The sequence below is a fragment of the Parasteatoda tepidariorum genome, chromosome 7 (assembly GCF_982258835.1).
Source record: "Parasteatoda tepidariorum strain Cologne lab strain chromosome 7, Ptep-v5.0, whole genome shotgun sequence".
In the NCBI taxonomy this organism is placed as follows: domain Eukaryota; kingdom Metazoa; phylum Arthropoda; class Arachnida; order Araneae; family Theridiidae; genus Parasteatoda; species Parasteatoda tepidariorum.
Window position 1 is genome coordinate 4,550,942 of NC_141761.1, and position 21,341 is coordinate 4,572,282.

General features: G+C 32.1%; 2 pseudogenes across 2 annotated transcripts in view; both read left to right on the forward strand.

Moving 5' to 3' along the window:
- LOC147806751 (uncharacterized) overlaps positions 1 to 1,016 on the forward strand; it is a 28,382-nt pseudogene extending 27,366 nt beyond the window's left edge. Inside the window, exon 3 of the transcript XR_015435687.1 lies at positions 445 to 1,016. The product of XR_015435687.1 is annotated as an uncharacterized LOC147806751 (transcript). The remainder of the gene's footprint in view (positions 1 to 444) is intronic.
- Positions 1 to 11,746, forward strand: part of LOC147806750 (cuticle protein 14-like) — a 44,371-nt pseudogene extending 32,625 nt beyond the window's left edge. The window contains exons 2-3 of the transcript XR_015435115.1: positions 8,006 to 8,136; positions 11,231 to 11,746. The product of XR_015435115.1 is annotated as a cuticle protein 14-like (transcript). The remainder of the gene's footprint in view (positions 1 to 8,005; positions 8,137 to 11,230) is intronic.
- The last annotated feature ends 9,595 nt before the right edge of the window (positions 11,747 to 21,341 follow it).

Genomic DNA, 21,341 nt, shown 5'->3' on the forward strand with positions numbered 1-21,341 from the left:
ATCTTTATTTAGTTAGGATTAACATAACAATAAAATATTCTTACCTAAAATCATAATAATTATATATTTTACAAAAGAAAATAATGACTCATAAGGGAAAAATTCAATGATGAATGCGAAGCAATCACGTAGGTTGATAAACGGAGGATCCGAAATACTTCGTAAAAATTAATAGGCGTCAGAACTTTAGCTGATTTTCCCACTCTCCACACTCACCCCTTCTGTTTTTTTTCCCTTCTAGGAAACACATTCGAATTTCTTATCGATATGGGGAAATGGGTAGAGAATGGGTAAATCGGGTAACATTGAGACGTCTATTCACCGAGCTTATAGTAATATGAAAATTAATATTCTTGGTTATGTTTTTTTTTTTACCAGAACAATAAAAACAGAGATGTATCAGTATTTCTTCTTCCAAATTGAGTCATCTTCCTTTCCTTTCAGAATCACGGAAATTATGCATTTGGCTACTCCGAAGGCCACACAAGCGGAGGAAGTCTTCGAAAAGAAGTTGTCGATTCTCTAGGAAACAAAGTTGGTTCCTACGGACTCCACAACGCTAACGGAAGGACAAGAGTGGTCAACTATGTGGCCGACAGTGCCGGATTCAGGGCAGATGTTCATACAAACACGAACCGGGGGTTGACGGTAGTCAGGACAGCGCCCACACAGCCATCAACAAGCCAGCCATCGCAGCTGTGGTTGCTCCAGCAGTTCTCGCGAAGACAATAGTTGCTGTTCCAGCATTTGCGCACCATGTTCCCATTTTTCATCCCACACTGTTCCATGCTCCCCTCACTTTATTTGTACAAGGAGGCCACATTTTGCTGTAGAGTTCTCGAAAGTTAGGAGGAGGAGAAAATGGTACAAAATCATGGAATTTATTCTGAATTGAGTGTTTAGCAGAAATGTCTTAAAGCAATACAACTAACAATCATTCAGTTTTTGATAGAGTCTGAAACACAAAAAATCTTGAGAATTTTTTTATTATTATTTAGAAACTTTATTAAAAAAGTTTCTTTCGAACGATGTAATTTGGAATGATATTACATCAATATCGTTTTTGCCTACATTAGACTTCAACTGTTTCTTTCTTTCAAAATCAAGTTTAAAACAATATATCTGAAAAACGATAAAGATAATTACTTGAAATGCGTAAATATTAAATATTTTATTTTTCTGCATGGGCTAATTGTAGAAAAATAGGTAGTTTACGATTTAAAACTACTTTTAAAAATAAATAAATAAAAATAAACACTTAGATTTAAAAAAAAAAATCTTAAATGAAAAATTTTGATGCTGAATTTAACGATAGTTTTTATTGAAGACAAAAACAATTTATCCTATTGTTTATATATATACTACATCATACTACATATTGTTGATATATACTACAACAATTTATTGTTGGTCTATAATACCAATTTTTTTAATACCTTAAAAAAATTGGTATTAAAACTTATATTTAGTTACGTAAAAAATCGGAACATCGATTTACGATTTTTGTTCGGAATTTCTCGATTTTTTTAAAAAAAATTTTTGAAGATTGTTATGAATTTCATGGTGTTGTATATTAATATAAAAACTGAAAACTGAAATTCAGAACAAAGTTGTAACGTCATTTGTTCAAAAACTTAAAAAAAAAACATCTAGTGCTAAGAGAATTAAAATTTAAACCGAACCCATAATATCATGCTAAAGTTATTTCTTTTATTTCTGTTTACTAGAAAGATTACTTTTTAATTAAAAATATGTGATAAATAATATCTCTTTAAATATTATTGCTTTGAGTCATTATTTTTAATGAGCATATTTGATAAATAAGTTTTGAATGGCGTTACATTTATTATGAAATTTTTTTTGTGGGTTTAATGGCAATTTATGTGTACATATATTCTTTGTTCTTATGGCTATCTAATCATTTCTCTCAATTTTAATTACGCCTTATCTATAACTCATGCATACAGGCATCTTGTGTTTGTAAGGTTGTGGTATGCTATTTCTGGAATTGGTTTATTTCTAAAAGAAAATATGGCAGCTTTTTATTGCCAACAAAAGTGTGTCTTAATTTTAGGGTGTTGTTTCCTTTCTTGTTACGTTGCTATAATTTTGTTGTAAATAATAAAATAAAATGTAAGACTTTGTTTTATTTTTTAAAAAAATAATCATACAACGTTATCAGAGAAATAGTACATTCCTGGCTCATCAACCTAACTATGCTCTTTGTGAATGGAAACCGCGTAACGTCTCAATGTTCCTCGATTTCCCAACTCTCTACAATTTTCCCCATCTCCGTTAACATAGTTTTAGTACATGATTTTTCTACCGACGTTTACGAACGTTTAAAATTAAACTAAATGTATTGAGTTGCACTGCAATCGGAAAAAAATCAAGACTTATCGTAACCATGGTAACAGGAAAGGGGAAAGTATGGAGAGTAGGGAAATCGTGTAACTTTGAGACGCCCATTCGATTTGCAAGGAGTACAAAATAATAATAATAATAATCTCCAAATTAAGGTAAAATTACCCATATCACATTCTTATTTTCTTAACATAAAAACAATATCCTATTACCGTCGTCCAAATACAAATTTAAGGCATTTATTCCATTTAATTTCAAATACAACTTAATGAACGAAGAATTTAATCCAATTAGTTTATACCGTTTATATATTTCAACTATTAGAATGGAATTTGTATCAACTCCACCAAATGGATTTATCCTCGATTGTCTATTTAGTGATAAAAATTTCGTTTAGAACATTTATTTACATTTTCTTACTTAAAATAAAACAAATTAGTTTTAGATCTCATTCCACTTATTTTGAATATGTGGAATGATATATATTATGTTACCTAGAGAAAGATCTAAGTATAAATTCTCATGTTTTCTTATATATTCGATAAAACTCAATATTCTCTAAAAACATGGTAAAAATTTTTATGATATAACAGAGTTAATATAAATGTTAAAAATCAATATGAATTAACAATAGAATAAAAATTAAATTTACAGAAAAAACATCTTAAACAAAAAGAATGAAATATTTGTAAGTTATTTATAGAAAAATGCAAAATATATAACACATTTTTTAAAAAATTAAATCAATTTAAGATCTGAATAAAAATAATTTAATCAAAATAAAAGAACAAATCTCGATATCAAAAAAATTATTAAAGAAGATGTTATTGACACTGTTGTTTTGAGTGTATAAATTTCGTTGTATTTTTTTTTGTTGCGCAAAAACTGAAAAATTGAGAAACTTGAAATTGGGAATGTGGAGAAAAATGTATAAAAAATTAACGTTTGATAGTTAATTCGAGAATTAATTTTTAAACTTGTAGTAAAAAAATATTCTCCATAAGCTTTGAATTTCTGAGAAAAGACACTACGTAAATTCGCCATGATGAAATAGGCATATTTACTCATTAATTTTGCACGAGTTGTTGCTTATATATATATATATATAAATAAAAACAAAAAACCAGAAAAACAATAAGTTTTATTTATTGCGCATAAGCTACAAGTAAATCGAACTCAAAATATAGGTTCAAAATGTAAACAAGGGAAAAATTACAGAACAATGAAAAAGGGGAAAAAAGAAAAATAATAATAAAAATAAGAATAACAAAAAACAGGAAAAAAAGGACAAGAAATAAAAGATAATCTTTTCATCAGCTCACACGATTATATCCGCATTGTTCTGTAATTTTTCGCAATTTCGTAATTTTTCTGTAATATATACACCGAAGAGCCATTACATTATGACCACCCTGCTAATAACATGTAGGATCATCTTTAGCCCTCAAAACTGCTAGCACCTGCCGTGGCATTGATTCCACAAGGTGCTGATAGGTAGTCTGAGGTATCTGGTACCAAGCGGTCCTGCAATTCCCTCACATTGCGAGGGGGTAGCGTGGCAGCACGAATTAGGACCACAAATGCTCTATTGGATTAAGGTCAGGTGAATTTGGGGGCCAAGACATGACTTGAAAGTCACTGAAATGCTCCTCAACGATTCGACCCTTATGACATGGCGTATTATCTTGTTGGTAAACACCATCCCCCGAAAAACTGTTGACATGAATAGGTGAACCTGGCCTGCAACTATGTTCAAGAAGTTTACAGACATCAGGGATTGTTCTATGAGGATTATGGGTCTTAATGTGCCCCATGAGAACATTGTTCCTGGGCGAGAAACCATGAAACCTTGGGCGAGCCCATTGTTATAGATGGAGGGTGGTCATAATGCAATGGCTCTTCGGTGTACGTATATTACCTGAAGAAGAGATTAAGTTCGAAATACTGTTCTCATAAGAGCATTACGACAGACAGCAGAAATTTCCTTCTAAGAATGCCTTCTAATCTCCAAGTTATAATTCTAAGTGATATGTGAGAGGTGATTAAAGAATGATGAGTGTTGACTAAAGTCCTAAATTCGAAACAAGTTTTGAATCATTCTGTCTATTGCCAATCTTATGCACCATCTTATGTATACAAGGTAAAGAAATCCTTACATTCACCACACAAAACGTCAAAATTTCTCATTCCAACAATTCTTCTACAGACCAACTATGAAGGTGAGTAAAATTCACGTTTTGCATAGAACGAAAAATCCCATTTTTGTTCGATAGTGTAACGTATCTATTTTTATTACTAGTTTTGGAACTTATATAAACAAATAAGTAAAATGTAACAAACGACTAATTAATTTGTGTATTTCTATGTAAGATAAGAAGATAAAGTTCGAAAACCTTTTTCACTGATGCTAGCAGCACCTTATTGGCTAGAAAAGTCATGTGATATGGACCTTAATTAACAAAGAAGAAGAAATTCTATGAATGTCGTTCGCTTTCTCACTTACTTATCCTTTTCGTGCTGAACTGGCACATAAGACCTCGAGTTTGTTTCTCCACACACTTCTGTCTTTGGACAGGCAACGCGCTTCTTCTCTTCCAGTTAATCCTACTCTACTAAGATCTTCCTTCATCCGTCTTTGCTATGTTAGTCTCGGTCTCCCTCTTTTTCTCTTTCTGTCAGGTTCTCATGAGCTTGCAACATTTGCAGGATTGTTTCTATCTGTTTTTAGTATATGGCCGAGTCAAAATTTCTTCATTAACAGATGGGATATTAGCTGTTGTCAAAAGGTCTTTATTTGTTACACTATTGGGCCAAAAGATGTTTAGTATTATTTGTAAGCAACTTTTTTTGAAAATTTCAAGTTTTTCTTTTTCTGATTTCCGGGGACTACAGCATTCGGCACCATACAGAAGAAATGAGAGCACAGTAGCCTTATTTTTAACTTAATATTTTCATCATTAATCTTTATATTTCCTTTAATTCTATGAAAATGTCTTCTTACTCAGTAAAATTTTACTTTAAGATGTTAAATATTAGGGGGATCAGAAAATAATGTCGTTTCGGTCTATTAAATATTCGCTAGCTTTTAAAACCAAGTCATTTTTTTCGATCCATTTCCATTCATTTTCAATCCGGCATTGAAAGGTTGTTGCTAACGAGGGTGGATACATTATTGACTAAAAAAAATCGTGATAACAATAATCAAACGCACCGAAACGACATTGCTTTCCGGTCCCCCTAATATATTTATTGATTTAGTAATTACAATACAATATTTGCATTCATCTAAATGTCAGCCTCAATATTTCAAACAAATTTTTTTTTCTTGAATTATCCTCTGTTTAAATTCTTCGAAAAATTTAAAAAAACAAGAAAGGAAAAAAGTAACTTATATTTTTCAGGATTCAATAAGTTTCCTTTCCTTATATGTGAAATTTAAAGATCCTTTGTGACTGTGTAATTAATTAATTTTATTTCCCCCTCCCCTCCCTTAGAAAATATGTTTCGGGGACTACTCTAGAGAGAGAGGGAGATAAGTTATTTATTTATCTCTTACTTAATGTCATCTTTATTCTGATGTTGATTACAGAGATATTTAATAAAGTTTTAAAAGTAAAAACGTTCAGAATTTATCGAATTATATATAATGTAAGTAATCGAACAACATGTATTTATTATACACCATTTTAGGATAAAGATATACAGTTACCCTTTTATAATTATACTTAGAAAAAGTATATCTGAATACAGAATTACACGTGGCTAAAGTAACAAATGCGAAATGATTATTTAAAAATTTGTAAGTAATAATAAGAATCAACGCTTTAAATCGCTAAATATGTAACGAGTTTTTAAAGAAACCAACATATGAGAAAATCAAAAACAGTTTTCTTCTTGAAGTTGCAGTAGTAACCAACAAAAATTATTAGGTTTCAAGTTTTATATCATTTGAATCGAACACTAAAAGTGCGGAACCCATTTTTGAAAAACACAATTGTGGGGGCTAAACAAGCAGTTTATGAAGCTCTTTAACTAATATGAAAGCAAATAATATTTTTTAACGTCTATCTAAATTAATCTAAATTTCTAATTATTTTTAATCTAGTGGAGTTAAAACAGAGTATTATTTTAATAAAAAATTCAAAATAAAAAAGTAATATTTTTAAAAACCACGTTTTTGTAGTGGAGAATAATAATTAAAAAAAAAAATTCGAAAAGCGAAAAACGTGGGGCGCATGAAATACATAACAGTAATGTTATATTAGTGTGTGTATGTGTGCTCTTGAGAATATGTGTATGTACATCTGTAATTGTAATTGTATCTGAATGTGTATGTGGAATATGTTTGTGTATATGCATATGTATGTGGATGTATATGTGGCTGTGCATGTGTATGAGTAAGAAAATGTGTATATGTACTGTTATGTATTTCATGCGCCCCACGTTTTTCGTTTTTCAATTTTTTTTTAATTATTATTCTCCACTACAAAAACGTGGTTTTTAAAAATATTACTTTTTTATTTTGAATTTTTTTTATTTTGAATTTTTTTATTTTAAATTATAATTTTTTTAAATTTTTATTTTATATTTTTTAAAAATTATTACTTTTTAATTATTATTCTTCACTACAAAAAACGTGGTTTTTAAAGTTACATATTTTTATTTAGATTATTTTTCTTAGTAAAGGTAGTCAGGACTACTACAAGACCACTACTAAAATAATAGAACTTTCATTTTAAATTAGGGATACAAAAATCTTTATAGAAAAACAATACTTCTACGACTTTCATTAGTTTTATGCTGATGACAACCAAAACAATCTGGAAATGAATAAAGAAAAACTGGATCCTACCACGTGATTTTTCAGCCAATAAAAATACTCCGACAATAAAAATCTTTTCACCTGACATGTAATACTAATTTGAAATAATGGAATCGACAACAAAAGACAATCTCAAAAAAAAAAATTTTTTTAAATTTTAATTTTATTTTACTTTGTATGTCTTTTTTCTTTTCATTTTCATGCATTGTCATCCAATTCTGAACTATGTGCTAAATTTGAAGTTTGTAGCTAGTCGGGAAGTTAGTTTAAAATCGATTACAAAATTCCACCCGGACAGACATACACGAAGGCAAGTTTATATAAACGTGGTAATAATATGTATGAGCTGTTTCATGGAAGCCAATAATGTTTGTAAACTGAACCAGATTATTACGTTTTCTTATTTCTAAATTTTGAAAGCAACTACCACTAAGTAATTTGTTTGGTGCAATTAAAAATGGCTCTCTTTTGCAGATTCTTGCAGCCGTGCTTGCAATTGTGCTGTCTTTGAGTTAGCCCAATCGCAGTTCGATTCCAGTGTTTCCCAAAGTGTGGTACGCGTACCCCCAGGGGTACGGGAACAGTTTAGCGGGGGTACGCGGTACGCGTTCTTATGCGAAATATCTTACAACAAACGAAAATTTCAAAAATTTTTATTTAATAACAAAGCTAGCCATGAAAATTTACGATTACGTACTTTTCTATTGGCTATTTTTTGCAGAGTTAACAGTTAATAATTAGTGGTGCATACAGCCAGTTGTGATTTTTAACTTTTGTGCAATTTTTCTATAGTAAAAAATACATTAATTTTTTAATTAGTGGTACACAGCACTAAGGAAAATTTAGAAAGGGTACACAAAAAAGGTAAGTTTGGGAAACACTGATCTATGGCAACAACGAGACTTGGAGATGACGGAACTTCATCGATTACTCAATACCATAGAAACGACGTAAGTAATATATCAAAATAACTCCATGTAACTGTCATTCTACTGTATCGTACAATCTATCATAGGGCAGAAATTATCAAATGATAGGGTTAATTTATTAAAAAGGAAGGTCCGGAAACTTCTACCTCCGCATATTATTTTCTCTGTTCTGTCAACAATAAATATTGGGAGTACAAATTAGTTCGGTCCGTTTTTAAAAGATGGCTCTGGTTGTTATGAATGTTTCATAGTGACAGCTGGTTTCGGTGGTTTCAGAGAGGTTAGACATCTGTCAAAATAATATTCAGTTCATATCGCTTTGAGTTTCATACAAAAACCCTGTTTTTTAATTTGTAGAATATGTCAAATTTTGTGGTAACTAAGCAGTATTTGAAGGAGGTTTTATACTTCTGCTTTAATTTTAAGAAAAGTGCAGCTGAAGGGCATCAAATGCTTGTAGAAGTTTATGGTGACAACGCTCCAACTGATAAATTATGTAGGGAATGGCTTCGACGTTTCAATAATGGTGAGTGGTGTTATGAGCTGCTACAACCTGGCGATTCCGGCGATCGGTATTGGCTACAATTGATTCATTCAAGCCGTGCATTACGGAGTCATTACAAAGTTCATCTTCTGCATGATAACGGTCTCATGTCGCAAAAGTCATAAAAAATTATTTGGAAACGCTCAAGTGGGATATTTTACCGCACCCGCAGTATTCGCCGGATATTGCTCCTTCTGATTACTGATTGTTCCGACGGATGCAGCATGATTTTGTAGATCACCGGTTCACTTTGTTTGCAAAAATGGAAAATTGATTCCTAACTTGGATCGCCTCAAAAGAAGAGACATTTTTTTCGATATGGAATTGCCTGATAGGTTGAAAAAAGTAGTAGCCAGTGATGGACAATACTTTGATCAATCTGTTCATTCTTTTTGTTTTGAAATAAATGCATTTTTGACCACGAAAAAAGCGGAACGAACTAATTTGTACTCCCAATATATCAAACTTTTGAAATAAAAATAGGCTCTAAAATAGCTAAGTCTCTGACATGATGATATATTATTTTTATCCGTTATAATTGCAGTTGTTTGTTGTAATATACTAACTGGCTCAGTCACTTGCTAATATTATGGTTATAATTTTTATGAAACAAATTTAAAACAATATTTCATGTTTTATTAGACTATTTCGATTTTGGAATTTAAATATTTATCTAATATCTTCAAAGTGAAGCTTAAGTAATTTCAGAAACTATTTATAAAGTTTCAAGTAAATTTTTATTTACAAAGTTTAAAAAAAACTTATGATTAAAAATTTACAAATATTTTAGAACGGTTTAATCAAATCCTTCAAAATTACGATGAAATCTGTTCAGTTGCAACACTATAACTTCTGTTCTCAAATTCTAAATATATAATCGGAATAAGAATCGAAATTATTTATCATAAACATTCTCTAAATTATTCATAGTTTTTATTAACGGTATATAATAGTAAACCTCATTTATAATACCTTCTTAATATTTTTCTCTGTTATGTTTATTTTCATTGTTATTATTATTCAAAATAGAGAAATTATTACAAAACTAGAGAATACTTTAGACTGTTATTAAGAAACAACTAAAAGTGTTGTTCCTCCAGTAAGTGTTGTCCATCCAGTATTAAGATTATAAAATAATTACATTATATTAATTATTATGTAACACTGTAAGACCAAGAAATTTCGCAATTATTTAACAATTATTACACTGTAATAATTGTTAAAGTTTTACTTACTTTTCAACAAGTTGTATTAACTTTCAAAATAAATTTTTCGCAAAAAACGTACACAGTCGACATGGGCAAGTTTTTAACAGCAACCGAAAATGTTACAACTTAAAAAGATGAGGTTAATGAAACGAAAGATGATCAGGTTTGAATGCTAAGAAACTAATTTCGATCATTTTAAAATTTTTAATTTTAGAATCTTAAACTAAATCTACGTTAAATAGTTTTAAATAAGAGTGAAACGAAAAGAAATTTACAATTCTGCGTAACAAATATTTGCTTATCTACTTTTACTCTTGGAAAATAAAGTAGACGTTACAAGATCTCACGATTTCTCTACTCTCCACACTTTTTTCCTCTCCGTAACCGTGGCTGCAGACAATTTTGCTTTGTACCCACTGTCATATATTTCAGTGAGAATTGGGAGTGTATAGTTTGTCTTCTGGTCAGAACTCCCCCCTGGCCATACCATTAGACGTACTATAAGATTCTATGTAAAATTATAATTGTCAGGTGATACTATACAACTGTATTGTTTTTACTCGGATGAAACCGGTTTGTTTACGCTCCTGTATCAATGGGTTAACATTGCGTTAGAAATAAATACAAATAGGAAGTTTAGAAAAAATCTCCTGAATCCTGAACCCATTACATTTATGTTTAAATATAAAAGTATTGTATCGTGCAAAACATGCAATTATTAACAAACTACAATGCGTCTAATAATTTGATCTAATTATTATAATATACGCTAATATAATAAACATTCTATATTTATATAATATATCGTCAAATTAATATTAGATATCGTCACATTTAACCATACACGAAAGTAAACAAGATTTCAGTCACATAAAAACAATAAAGCTGTATAGTATCACCAGATAATTAAGAATCTTACAGTGCGTCTAATAATTTGGCCAGGTACTGTAAGTCTGACACAATCCTCTGCTATAGAAACAAGAATAGCATATTTCAGGGAGGGTAACTTCTCTTCACTCTAAAGTTAACACAATAGACCGAAGAAAAAGGAACCCTTTCGCTCGCCGACCTAAACCAAAACCTGACCTAAACAATGACACCACACCCCTACTAGAAATAGTTATATCTTGTTACCATAGTTACCACCAAGGGTAAAGACGAATGGCTAGGGGAGTTCTTACTTTAGACAAACTATAATGGCGGAAGGAAAAGGCAAACTTTTTGAATATCATGGTTACGGAGAGGAAACTGCATGAGTAAGGAAATCGCGTATTCTAATCGCGATAAGCTGTTCTATTTACATTTGTTTCGTTACTTGTTTTAGATTGTAATATATTCTATTGAAATTTTATTTTTCTTGCAGAACCAGGGCAACTACGACTATGGGTACAACGAGGGACACAATGAGGGCGGGACCTTCAGGCGTGAGAGGGGTGATGCATTCGGTCGCAAATTCGGCACATACAGCTACACGAACAACGAGGGCCTGATCAGAATCGTCAACTACATAGCAGACGAAAATGGCTTTCGTGCTGAGCTCAAATCAACGGAACCAGGAGTAGACGAAAGAGAACCAGCATCCGTCATTGTTTTCAAAGAAGACACTCCCACCCTCATGACGTATCCAGGGCCAGAAGCAGCATCTGTTCCAGAGTCAACTTTCCGGGAGTGCCTCCTGTCCAACCCCAATATGCACCTCCGGCCTTCGGAAACCAACCATTACAATTTGCAGCTTCTGCATCAGCACCCTACCCCGTTGCTGCAAACACTCCTCAACAGCCAGGGAGTGCAAGAGTGATGGTGTCTGGACAGTATGGTGGCTACTCTTATAATTATTAAGAGCTTTTGTAGAAGAAATTATTAAAGTTGTTGAATTTAATTAGATTGTTATGTCTAAATATATACTATAGTTCGTTCCCTAAGGGATGGCACCTAATTCTACTTCCTCGGACGAAGAGTTAATTTCGGCGAGGAAGTAAGAGGAGAAAAGTCTCCGAGCTTGAAATTGAGACACCTTAATGCGTGCCAAAAGTAAACAGTGAATTATTTTTCAGTTACTTACTTCGCTTTAACATCCGCTCCTATACCTTTCGCTACTCTAGCGAATTAAATATATATAGCAGCAAAATGTCTCAAAGAGGACAAACTATTCACTCAAAAGAGAGAAATATCAAATTCATGAAATATTTAATGTTAAAAATGTTCGCATAAAGATTGCGAAATAAATGTTTTTGTCATGCGATCGCCAAATAGCAACCTTGTTTCAGGATTGTTCACATCCTTCTCCCAAAAATAGTATCGTCGGATACCAAGTGATGGAGGCGGAGACAAGTTCCAACTCCTGGTATAATTAATGGGCCATAAACTAACAACTATATTATACAAACTATGCACTAATGGCAATGGATTAATCATGAAAAAGTAACGTCACTGAAACATGCACGAGATACACTATTATATCTTAAACATACATAGTTACCCATAGGAGGTACACATTATAGGCCAATTAGAGGGTCCGCAATTTCCTTTGGTAGGGTACTATAGAACCCTGTAATATAATACCTAGCTTAGTTTGAACATTATGGATCAATATTAAGTGGAGATATAGGGCCAAATATGACTACAGTATATTAAGCTTGAATTGCCTCATTTTCACGCTATTTAATAAGTTCATAACGTAATTCATAAATATTCGTTTAGCGATCTATGAATATATTTAGGTCATCTTTCTATATCTCTCACATTAAGAGTCGGCGTATTTTAAACAGTATAAGACGAAGGCTTATGAATCTTTGGTAAATGTTATTCTATCCTAAGTGGTATGATATTCTTGAAAAGGTTAAAAGCTAGTGGGGTGAAAATTTTAATTCTTCAGAAACTAAAATGTCAGCTGTAATACAAATTTTCTACTGGGAATATTTTTTTTGAAGAGTACAGAGTGTGGATGAAAAATTTCCCACCTCTTATTTTTGAATGGTTAAGGACATTAAATAGTTCCGAGTTACTTTTGATCTTTTCAAGAATCAGATTTTCCCCAATAGAATAGCGAAGGAATTTTGCAACAAAAAGTATGCTTCACTAAACATTGCACTAAGAGAAAAAAAATATTTAGAATATATGCAGTCGACAATGAGGCAAACGCCGTAGAAAAATAAAAAAAGTCTATTTCATAATCATAAATTAAAATTCTAAATTAATTTTCACCGTCTTGACCTTAATACGAAATTTTTTTTTAAAAAACATTTGTTTAATTAAAATTCTGCGTCAAAAAGCAAAGAACACTTTTGGGGGTTACACTGGATTCCAAAAGAGGTAAATTCTAAATTTAAATATATGGCTTAATTCTTAGAGGGATGAAAAATAAAACATCTTCAAAATAGTTTTAATATTGGTTAAAAATATTTCATTCTTGATAATGAAAATCTTGCAGTTTATGTCTAGTTAATTAAATTTGATTTCTCACCAAGACCAGGAAAACACTTCTTTAAATGTTTTAAGAGTAAAGTAAATGTTGCCAGATATGAAAATAACTCTAAAACGAGTGTTCCAACGTTAAACTCAGTCAAAGCAAATCTAGATTTCATCAAAACTGAATTAACTATCCGTAGCTATAACTATCCGTAAAGTAATTATAGATAAATCCAACTATAATCCTATTATTTCCTTGTAAATTTTAAGTAAAACCTGAACATAAATTTACCAAACCCTTAAGTTTTAAATTACCACTTCAGAGGTATTAACTTATTTCAGTCTGGAGTAAATAGAAACTCTTATGTATAAGAAATATGAAACTAACCACTTAGTGTAACAAATATTTATTAAAAGAACATTTTGTAATACATATAACTATTCAAAACCACATTTTGACATTTACATATTACATTCCCTCATTTACATATTAGTGTTAAACACCTTCCTTAATTACATGGAGCTCTAATAACAATGGAGTTTATTTACACAGCCTTTTACATAAACTGAAAATTTTACATCAAATGAAATATTTATTAACATGGATTTCTTAAAGAGTACGTTGAGGTATCAAACAGTAAACTGGATATTTAATTGCATAATGCAAGATTATATTGAAAATTCCCCTTGTAAAAATCTGCATCAATACATAAAGAATGAGCCTTAATTATTAAGCCTGAATACATTACAATTTTTAATTGAAATTAAACAATTTTGTCATTCTGAAAATAGCGTCTCAAAAAAGAAAACAAATTTAAGATTTCAAAACGTTTTTACTTCAGAATTAAAAAGTTTCTTTTGAAATTGAAACTATTCATTAGTTTTTGAAAATTTACGTATGAAAAGCAGATTTGTGCACATTTAGCGGTTAGTTTTTAACTTTAAACTTCAGACTACAATTTTGATGAAAACTAGCTTTACTTTTTACTTTAAGTTAAATGTAACAGTTTATTAAAATTAAAAGGCAGAGAAAAAAAGTAAATAATCTGAAATTTTAAAAATTTTTAACCGGATTTTTCTTTTTCGGCTGGCTTATAAATTCTGTAGACTTACAGCTATTAATCTAATTTTTACTATAATTAAATAACGTTAGAGTTCTGTTGAACACACGATCAATATAGCGAAATAAACCAAAAAGGGAACTATTAACTATTTTGTTTAAGTGTCTATGCTGAATGAATATATAAAGTAATAGCTTGTTTCGAGTTCTTAAACCAATAGACACGACCGTTAAAGATTTAAGGTCTCTACACAGTACGAGGATACTAATCCTCCACAAAAGAGTGCATCGAGAAGTTCCGAAACGGCTGGACGAGTGTGAAACATGACGCGAAAGCAGAACGGCCGTCTTCCACTTCCACGTCATATTCCACACTAGTCTAGTATAAGGCTCCTATACTATCAGAGCTGACCTATCAAGCAATATTGGAGCAAACAAGTTAGCAAGTTAACGTTATGTTAGTATTAGTTATGTTATGTGCTTATGTTAGCTCTTTGCTCCAAAAATGAATGATAAGTCAGCCTGTCTAATTCAGGGGCTCTAGTTTAGAACATACCGAAACTTCCGATTCACGCTTGCACACTTATGCTGCAGATAGATGTCCCCAAATTGCGTAGACCTGCTATATCATCGACAATAACCGCGCTAATACTGGCTGTTTTTCATTGAGCTGTCTTTTAATTGAAGTTTATTGATAAATACGTGCAACTAGGTTTAAATTTTGCTCTCTAGAACAATATAAAATGCTATAGCCGCAATTTCTATTTAAAATTTCAAAATTTACTTGGGTGGAAGGAATGTTAACAGCGTAGAATTAGAATTTCGGTGAAATTTTACTTCATAGAAAGCATAACAGTTAGCTATCCCAAAAGATAGTTAACATTTCGTACTATCTCTAACATTTCATTTAAATTTGCATAGACTATTTCTCGTCTGTTAACAATGTTCAGCTTAGGGTGGAACGAAAATGAATTTAGAGATTACAAAATCTATTTTAGAATTTACAAATCTGCATTTCATATGGTCAAGTTTTAATCTCTAAAACAGGCTTATTGTTATCTATGTCATTAACTCTTATCGAAGTATTAAGCGCAATCGCAACATACTATAAGAATAAGAAAAATTGTTCAAAATTTTACTGTTAAAGACTTAAAAATGAACACATTAAGAAAGTTTCTACATTACCTCGTGGATTGTTTCGGCATTTTTTCAAATTGGCAAATTTCTGATAAAAACTTGAATCGACTCCTCCGACTAAGAACCTATATTTGCAGTACTTTTGCGCGGGAATTTGAGAAAAACACACTGATACAATTACTGAACTTGCTAGATTTAAAAATATGCGTTCACGAACTTTTAAAATACTCATTTGAATCAAATTCTATATGTATATTTGCTTTACGTAGCACCAAACTCAGATATTTGGAATCTTACATTGACAACATTTGAGTTATACGTAAATACGTGGAATCTATTTTAAAGCATGTAAACACTTACTAAGTACCTATTCTTTTTATTAGAAACATATACACTCTGAAAGATTTAAATTTCCTTAAAAAATATTTTAAATAGTTATAAGTTATCCTGAATTTGGATAAATCTTGTAGCAATACTAAGTTAAAACATTCACAACTCCAATGGTTTTAAATTTTCGAATAGACTTGATTTAATTCACGTTCCAATTTTGCCATCTAACCTAAATTTAAACTTATTTATAAAGTAAATTCTATAATTTGGACCTTTAAGGACGTTATGATTTATTTTCGAAATTAAAATATATTCTTTTATCAGACTATGGGATATTCTGCATTCTGAAAGGATTAATTTTGTAAGGAACCTATTTTTAGTAATCTCTACCATGCGTGCATCGAAAACTAATTTGTCTAGTACCCACTTTTTTCGTTTTAGATTAGTTTAATGTCAAGTTAAGGATCCTGTACACGAAGTTCCTCATTGCGTTATGCCTAACAGTTAGAATTCATTATCCTTTAATGGCTATAAAAGTTTTAAAATGTGCCGACTACTTTCCAGAATGTTGAAAACCTGGTTAGAACAGATTCATACTGTGGATAGACGGCTCCAGATGCAGGACCTAGCTTACTTATAAATCATACTTAGTCAATCTATTATGAAACTAGTTTAATATTACAAGAGAGACTATTTAAACAAACTATTGCAAACTATTTAAATTGATAATTATTCTGCAAACTATTTAAATTGGTAATTAAGGTTTAAGTTACTTCGTCGACCTAAAATATCACTTAACTAGGCCCATCAGGTTGAGGAATTAAACATTTGGAGTCGTGCATCCACCATCCGAATTTAATCGCTTGTGATAAAATTCTACATAAGAGTTAAATCTGAGAAAAATTTCAGCTATACATCTTTTAACAAGTTTATTTGATCAAATTTTACAATCAATTTATTTCTTCCCTCAGCTGGCCGAGCGGTTAGCGCGCCTGACTTCGCTGACTTCGAAGCCAATGGCCGCGGGTTTGAATCCCGCTCTGGGCATGGATGTTTCTCGTGTGTTGTCCTCTGTTGTGTGTGATGAGTGAATGTGGCCCAGCCTATGAACGGGCAGTGTGGCGTGGGCAATGTTACTCCCCTCCGTGACTTTAGTTCACAGATGTCCACTGGGTAACGCGAAATGAGTAACAACTCTGGCATCTTCTAAGGCGAAACGAATAAAGTTCAGTGCCTGCCATTCGAAAAAAAAATTTCTTCCCTTAATTGCGCATAAGTGACCATTTAACAATTCACTTTCGTATGTGTTGACTAATGTAACATTGGATGAAAAAAGATTGATATGGAATATTATAAAATTTGCGATAAATTTTAAACGTTACCCTTTAGTTACAATTTCCCAGAAATATCGCGAAAAGAAAACAAATCAGAAGTTTGAGGTAAGAAACGAGACAGTTTCAGGCTATTATTTAGGGTGTGTCTAATAGAAATGATTTTCAAAATTAAAGCTGTCAAGTTAAATTTTTATGTTTTTTTATTTTATTAATTTTAGTTTCCGTTGGTATAAGTACCATAAGCTCTCCAGTCATAGTAGAAGTCGCTAGTTTTTTTTTAAAATGTCTACCGAGTTAAAAATTTGTTTTAGTTTAAAAATACAAATTTAAATTTGATTTTGTAAATACTTATTACAACAGATCCACGTTTTTAAAACTCCGCTGTCTACATCTTTAATTTACCGGTTTTGCAGTATTTCATCAGAATTAGAAATTTAAAAATTCGAACAAAGCTGAATTTTAATAAAATTAGTTTGTTTCCAAAATATTTCTAAGCGTTCTCTACGCGTGAATTTCACTATTTTATAACTGAAGATTATTCAAAACTGCTTAATTTCATAACTTTAATTACAAAAAATTTTAGTGCTTCTTAATTCATAAAAATTTTATTATCTTATACCGCGTCATTGTGCCCCATTCTTTAAACTTATTTAACCGCCGAGTCAATGAATCAATGTTAGTTTGTGATTGAAATATATGTTATAGTTAGTCGCATGTTAGTAATTAGCCAGAATAATTGTACACAAAAATATGAATGCATAACGAAATTCCTTAAACATGAACTGCTTTAAATTTGCTCATCCCAGCATATTTACATTAAAAAAAGAGAAAACTCAAAAGTTTTCTAAATTTATTTACTTTTTAATATATCCTTTTATCACGTGCTATACTCATAGCCCGTTTCTCAATTAAACTAACTGAATCATCTGTAATAAATATTGTTCAGTGTTGAAGTTTAGTTAAACAGATACTTTTGGGAGCTCAAAATGTATCATTAAAATGCTATAAGTATTTAGAGTTGAGATGAAGCAAATTCAGGCATATCCATTTAAAGATTTTCGTTATGCAAATAGACTCGGCAGAGAAATAAGATTAAAAAGCAAGACTAGTTTTGTAGAAGCCCATTTCTAAAAATATATTTTATCAGAAATATAATTTCCGTTTAACGTAAGAAATCACCTGACAAGTTGAAATATTTGTTACTATCAAATTTGTTACCTATCTAATTCATTGTAGGAGAGAACGAGTATAATTATTTTAAACTACAGATTTTAAAACTTAATTACTAAACAGTTACGTTTAAATTTTCTTAATCATTTCGTTCTTAAATTTGATATAGTTCTCATTAATGTTTTTAATTAATAGAAAACGTAGAGTTGTTATTGCCTATAGATACTACAGAAATGCTTGAAAAATTATAAATTTAGATACGTTTGTTTAGTGTAATTTATCCTAACACACTTATAAATACGCAGATAAAAACAAGACTGTAGTATTAACACGACAAACATTCAACATTGTGTTTTCAATTGAGGTACACTATGATTAGGGCGAGCCGGCCAGGTGGCCGAGCGGTTAGCGTGCCTGACTGCGAAGCCATAGGCTGCGGGTTCGAATCCCGCTCTGGGCATGGATGTTTCTCTCTCTTTGTGCTGTCCTCTGTTGTGTATGTGTATGATGTGTGAATGTGGCCCACCCTATAAACGGGTTTGTGGCAGTGTGGCGAGGGCAATGTTGCTCGCCTCCGTGACTTTGGTTCACAGGTGCCCACTGGGTAACGCGAAGTGAGCAACAATTCTGGCATAGTATAGGCAAAGACTCAAATTCAGTGCCTGCCATTGGCAAAAAAAATTAGGGCGAAAAGAAATTTTGAAAAAATGCGGAGTTTTGATGTGACAGCGAGTCTTAAGCCTTAAGGGTTTTAAATATAAGCGATGATTACACAGGCAGATTTTGAATTATCATAAAAATTTTATTTGGAACAGTATACACGTTACCTTAAATACTAAAACTGCTACTTAATAATAAATTACTAATGAGGTAGTATTTATTCATTGCTATCAATTTGATAGTTTGCTTTATTTAGGTAACAAAATGTGCGATAATGCATATTCTGTTTTTTTTTGGTATCCAAACATGTTGTTACTGCATAAAAGTTCTGAAATTTAAAATGAGAGTTTAATTATACCGGTTTTCCCCTGCTCACATTGATTTGTTAAAATTAAACCAAATATAAGAGTTACTTTAGTATATTTTCATAAATTTGGAGTTGTGAATTTTATCAATTAAACGTTTCATTAAATCATTTTTTACTCAAGTTATGCTTTAAATTTTCAGATTGATTAAGTGTATTTTAAACGTAGATTTTGAAACTAGCACATTTACTTCAACCGATTCTTTAATGTGAAATACGTATCTAATAACACATTTAGTGGAGAATAAGGGATAATTTAAAAATTAGTAATACCAAAAAATTCGATCTAATGTTCTATTTATCTAAGTATGCTTAGTCTGAGAATTTGACGAAAGTACTTTAATTTTTAATTCCCTGAATTTAATGCTTTGAAACACAACTTTAACTGGCACTCAAAAAATTCCTTTCAATATTAAAACTTTAGATTTTAGCTTCTTTTACAGTTTAACGCAAAAACACCAAAAAATTTTAGTTAGTTCTTTAGCGTTGAAAGTTAATTTTTCTTAGATATTAAGTCATAGCTGATAACGAGTAATAGCTACCAATAAGCTTGCCTTAAAAATTTTAAGACTTGCCAGTACGTATATATAATACATATCCGAGATATTCGAGAAGGTGCGACGAATTTGCAAACACTAAGACTAACTGCAACTAATTTTAGATATTTAATGGGTAAATATGACTCTTTAATGAATAAAAATTTATGTATGATAAATAAAAAGAATATTAAGAATTGAATTTTCTGTATGTTTAAAAAAGCTTTGAAATAAATTTTAGAAAAAGGTACCTAAAATTGCATATAACTTATGAGTCTGGATTTAGATTTAATTAAAAAATATATAGCTCAATTCTTAGGAGAAATTTAAATATTCATAAAATAAGAGTAGAATTTTCATATCATTCAAGGAGAATATAAAATAAACCTCTTGTTTAGTTGAAGTAAAGTACAGTGAGCGCTTCTGTTATGTCGTAACGACAAGGCAACTAAAGTAGGCCATCTTGGTAGGGAACGATCCTCGTGGCAACTGGGTCAGTCATGGAGATCTTGGTAGGGAACGATCCTCGTGGCAACTGGGTCAGTCATGGAGATCTTGGTAGGGAACGATCCTCGTGGCAACTGGGTCAGTCATGGAGATCTTGGTAGGGAACGATCCTCGTGGCAACTAGGTCAGTCATGGAGATCTTGGTAGGGAACGATCCTCGTGGCAACTAGGTCAGTCATGGAGATCTTGGTAGGGAACGATCCTCGTGGCAACTAGGTCAGTCATGGAGATCTTGGTAGGGAACGATCCTCGTGGCAACTAGGTCAGTCATGGAGATCTTGGTAGGGAACGATCCTCGTGGCAACTAGGTCAGTCATGGAGATCTTGGTAGGGAACGATCCTCGTGGCAACTAGGTCAGTCATGGAGATCTTGGTAGGGAACGATCCTCGTGGCAACTAGGTCAGTCATGGAGATCTTGGTAGGGAACGATCCTCGTGGCAACTAGGTCAGTCATGGAGATCTTGGTAGGGAACGATCCTCGTGGCAACTAGGTCAGTCATGGAGATCTTGGTAGGGAACGATCCTCGTGGCAACTAGGTCAGTCATGGAGATCTTGGTAGGGAACGATCCTCGTGGCAACTAGGTCAGTCATGGAGATCTTGGTAGGGAACGATCCTCGTGGCAACTAGGTCAGTCATGGAGATCTTGGCAGACTACGATCCTCGTGGCAACTAGGTCAGCCATGGAGATCTTGGCAGACTACGATCCTCGTGGCAACTAGGTCAGCCATGGAGATCTTGGCAGACTACGGCCCTCGTGGCAACTAGGTCAGCCATGGAGATCTTGGCAGACTTCGGCCCTCGTGGCAACTAGGTCAGCCATGGAGATCTTGGCAGACTTCGGCCCTCGTGGCAACTAGGTCAGCAATGGAGATCTTGGCAGACTTCGGCCCTCGTGGCAACTAGGTCAGCAATGGAGATCTTGGCAGACTACGGCCCTCATGGCAACTAGGTCAGCAATGGAGATC